We start from the raw sequence: 4,866 nt of genomic DNA, 5'->3' as shown, positions 1-4,866 counted from the left end.
GAGGAATAGGGGCCTTTTAGTACACATCGTAATGCAGATAATGGTTACTTATGGGTATGGATCCTAGCAACTTATTTAACATGTTATTCACATAGTTCTCGGTACTTGGTACATGGATTATTGATGAACCTAGGTTTATACATAATGTCATCGGTTAGGCTTTAGGAGTTGAGGTTTTTGCTTAGGAAAACATTAGAGGGTAACCTAACGTGGACTAATTCGTGTGAAAACCTACTAGCACTTTGAAGACCTCTTTCCTTCACCAAACTTATGGGTAAACTTATTTAGAAGGTGCAGGAACAAGTTTGGAAATGAATAGTGGACTATAGTTCTCGAATTCGAGGTAAACCCATGAACACGATACCCCAAAACAAAAAACTTGTATCTCTCGATTGGGTACTCGATTAAGCTTGCTTCTTGCCCCTAATAGTCTACCCTAATTCATAATTTATAGACGAATTTTCCACTACCATTGAAACGTCTAGAATTTCTATAATTTCATTCTTTATTTTTCTGAATCTTCTGCTAGAAAAGTCTTCTCCGATCAGAGCCTTCCTTTTTTAAGCACCTTGTAATTCTTATTCTATAAAAAATTTAATGATTCGGGAAGTTTATAAAAATTAGAAAAAGTACCATTTTCTTAATGTTTTTTCAATTTTACTTGTTCTTTGCTTCTAGATACAACCTAGTAGGGATTATACACTGTCTCTTATTGGCGACCTTGAGTTTGCAAATTCTCCTCTCCTTTGAAAACTTTCGGTCATCGAAAGTGCTTATTCTAAAATAGGTCAGGGTACAAGGTTCTTATTTGCCTTTTGTTTCCCAAGTGGATTCTTCTACTCTATGATTCTTCCATAGGACCTTAACGAGAGAGATTTCCTTGTTTCTCAATCATTTGACTTTCTTGTCTATTATTTGAATCAGGTCTTCTTTATATGTTAGGTCATCTCTCAAGAAGAGAGTTTCATGAGCCAGTACGTGCGAACGATCTAGGGTATACTTCCGTAGTATGGATACATGAAAGATATTATGTACCGCAGACAAGTATGGGCATTGCCCGATTCTATGGGCCACAGATCCAATCCTTTCTAATATCTCGAAGGGACGGATAAACCTAGGGCTTAGCTTCCCCTTTTCACCCTACCTGAGCACCCCTCTCATGGGGTGCTACCTTTAGGAATATATGATCCCCTACCTACAATTTCATGTCCTTGCGCCTTAGGTCTGCATAGCTTTTCTCTCGGCTTTGTGCGGTCTGTATCCTAGCTTTAATCTTCTGGACTGCGGCGTTGGTAATTTGCACCAGCTCTGGCCCAATAGTTGTCGTTTGCCCCCCTTCTTCCGAAAAGATAGGGGATCGAAATCTTCGTCCATAAAGAACCTCGTATGTGGCCATTTTTATGGTGGCTTGGCAAGTATTATTATAAGCGAATTTCATAAGGGGTAGGTACTTATCCTAGCTTCCTGCAAAATCCATCACATATACCCTCAACATGTCTTCCAATATTTACTTGAGCATTTCTGTTTGACCATCTATTTATGGGTGGAATGTCATACTATAACTGCGTACCCAATGCCTTTTGTTGAATTTTCCAGAAGCGAGATTGAAATCTGGCATCTCGGTCTAATACTATTGCCTTTTGTTGAATTTCCAGAAGTGTACCCAATACCTTTACTGATGAATATTCATTTTTAATGTTAGCAAGAGTAGCTTAGTTGGGAGATTGTTAAACTGAAGATTTGAAGGTCACACGTGTTTTATCCACGTTCAACGCACCTAATACAAGTTTATTACCTGACTATACAATCTAAAAACATAACTTGCTTATTCAATCTAAAATTAGTGATTATTTCTTTCTTAAACATAATGAATTAGCGGAAATACCTTTACTTATGAATTTTCATTTTTAATATTAGCGGGGATAGCTCTGTTGGGAGAGCGTCAGACTGAAGATTTGAAGGTCGTGTTTGATCTCCACGTTCACCGCAACTGATTCTAGGTTCATAACCCGACTATTCAATCTAAAATTAGTCATTGTTCCTTTCTGAAATCTCAATGAATTATCGGAAATACCTAACGTGTTCTAGTTCACCGCACCTTATACAAGTTGGATAACTTGAATATCTTATTAAAAATTAGTGATTATTTCTATTTAAAATTTCAATGAAGTAGCGAAAATACCTTTACTGATGAATTTTCATTTCTAACAGTAGTGTGGATAGTTCAGTTGAGAGAGCGTTAGATTGAAGATTTGAAGGTCTCGTGTTCGATCCACGTTCACCACACATGGTTCACGTTGCACAATTTGACTATTCAATCTAAAATTAGTGATCATTTCTTTCTAAAATTTAAATTAATTAGCGAAAATATCTTTACTTAAAAACTTTCTTTTTTAATGTTAGCACAGATAGCTCAGTTTAGAGAGCGTCATATTTAAGATTTGAAGGTCACGTGTTCGATCTCCACGTTCACCGCACCTGTTTCTATTTGCATAACCTAACTATTCAATAAAAAAATTAGTCATTATTTTTTTTGAAATCTCAATGAATCAGCGAAAATATCTTTACTGATGAATTTTCATATCTAATGATTGTGGGGATAGCTCAGTTGGGAGAGCGTCAGACTGAAGATCTGAAGGTCACGTGTTCGATCCACGTTCACCGCACTTGGTTCACATTGCATAATTGACTATTCTTTCCAAAATTAGTGATTATTTATGTTTAAAATATAATTAATTAATGGAAATACCGTTTTTTATCCAACTGGCATAGGTTGACTAAGTTGCATAACTTGCCTATTCAATCTAAAACTTGTGATTATTAATTTTTTATGTTATCTGGGATGGCTTAGTTGGGAGAGCATTAGATTGAATATTGGAAGGTCTTGGTTCGATCTGCATTCATTGCACCTTATAGTTTAGTTGATTATTATTTCTTTTTAAAATATAATGAATTATTGGAAATAGCTTTACTTATGAATTTTTATTTTTAATGTTAGCAGGGATAGCTCAGAAGGTCACGTGTTTAATCTCCACGTTCACCGCACCTGTAACTATTCAACTGGATTATCACATTAACAATTTGAATCAAATAAAGTGACATTAACCATTTGAATCACCTCAACGCCACTTGTTGAACTTGACCAAATGTCTATAACATAACACTAACAAAGGTACAAAGTAACACTAACAAAGTCTTTTTAATCTAAAATACCATTGAACTTGACCATTATAGTGCCTCTCAAACGTAGGTAAAGTTTAAATTCGAGTCTCCTTGTCAAACTCACTCGGGTGCTCATCTCAACCATGATGGCGTTCAACAAGAGAGACCTCGAAAACGACTGGATTATCGCATTAACCATTTGAATCACCTTCTCATCTCAACCATGACGTCGTTCAACAAGAGAGACTTCGAAAACGACTGGATTATCGCATTAACCATTTGAATCACCTGCTCATCTCAACCATGATGTCGTTCAACAAGAGAGACCTCGAAAACGACTGGATTATCGCATTAACCATTTGAAATTGAACAAAATATCTATAACATAACTCTGACAAAGGTACGAAGTTCATAAAAAGTCTTTTTAGTCTAAGATAGAAACTGTAAAATAAAATGAAATAAGAAAATAACATTCCATTGCCGAGAATCGAGCCCGGGTCTCCTGGGTGAAAGCCAGATATCCTGACCGCTAGACGACAATGAATTTTTGGTGTAGATGTCCTGAAGTATTTTGTCAGATCGCTGAAGAGTTTTTGCATGATCTTTTGCTTAATGTCTAACTCTTCGACACGTCCTTCCCTATGTGTGTTAGAGTTCTCAGGGCTACCGCGACGTTTCGAGCTGTTCGATTGTGTGGCTCTTTCTTTAAAAGAGTCAATATCAAATGTTAGGCTTTGATTGGCAACCCAACCAGGGGAGCGTCGATTGCATCGATTCCATCAACGATCTTCCCATGAGTTTATGGTGCATGACCCATTTTTTATACCATTCACCTTCGAGCACTACCATAGTTTTGCATCGTCCATGAGATGCATTGTGGCTAATGTAACTCTCAGGTCGTATGAGAAAGTTCCTGTAGCCCTCAACTCTCAGGTCGTATAATAGAGTTCTTAGAGCTACCACGACATTTCGAGGTGTTCGATCGTGTGGCTTTTTCTTCAAAAGAGTCAACATCAAACGTCAGGTCTTTAATTGGCAACCCATCAAGGGGAGCGTCGATTGCATCGATTCCATCAACGGTCTTCCCATGAGTTTATGGTGCATGACCCATTTTTTATATCATCCACCTTCGAGCGCTACCGTCCTTGAGATGCATTGTGGCCAACGTAACTCTTAGGTCCTATGAGCAAGTTCCTGTAACCTTAAGTAGTGTTCAACGTCAAAAATAAAGTTTTTTTAATTCCTTAGCATCCTGGTTCCCATTTAAGGGTTTGTGTTTTTGGATTTTCAGTTTGTTAAGCGCAACATGAGCTTGGCTTGGGGTGTGGTTCTCTACGACCCTCCTTGTCAAACTCACTCTGGTGCTCATTTCAGTCATCTCAGCCATGATGGCGTTCAACGAAAGAGACCTTGAAAATGACCGAATTATCACATTAACCATTTGAATGACCTCAACCTCACTTGTTGAAATTGAACCAAATATCTATGACATAACACTATTAAAGGTTCAAAGTTCATAAAAGTCTTTTTAATCTAAGGTACTATTGAACTTGACCATTATAGTGCCTCTCAAATCAAGTTCATAACACTATTATAGTGCTTCTCAAACCTAGGTAAAGTTTAAATATAATTGGTGACAAAAGATGAAACTATAAAATAAAAGAAATAAGAAAATAAAATTTCATTGTCGAGAATCAAACTCGG

The 4,866-nt window shown here is 37.0% G+C and overlaps 1 non-coding gene across 1 annotated transcript; it reads left to right on the top strand.

The window, feature by feature from the left end:
• The first annotated feature begins 2,593 nt into the window (after positions 1–2,593).
• On the top strand, positions 2,594–2,666 carry TRNAF-GAA (transfer RNA phenylalanine (anticodon GAA)). Its single transcript has one exon. It is a non-coding gene; the product is annotated as a tRNA-Phe (tRNA).
• Positions 2,667–4,866: the final 2,200 nt, after the last annotated feature.

Source organism: Cucurbita pepo, chromosome 16, assembly GCF_057944985.1.
Source record: "Cucurbita pepo subsp. pepo isolate OVF chromosome 16, ASM5794498v1, whole genome shotgun sequence".
In the NCBI taxonomy this organism is placed as follows: domain Eukaryota; kingdom Viridiplantae; phylum Streptophyta; class Magnoliopsida; order Cucurbitales; family Cucurbitaceae; genus Cucurbita; species Cucurbita pepo.
The sequence above is the reverse complement of the archived record's forward strand: the minus strand, read 5'-3'. Positions and strand labels throughout refer to the sequence as shown.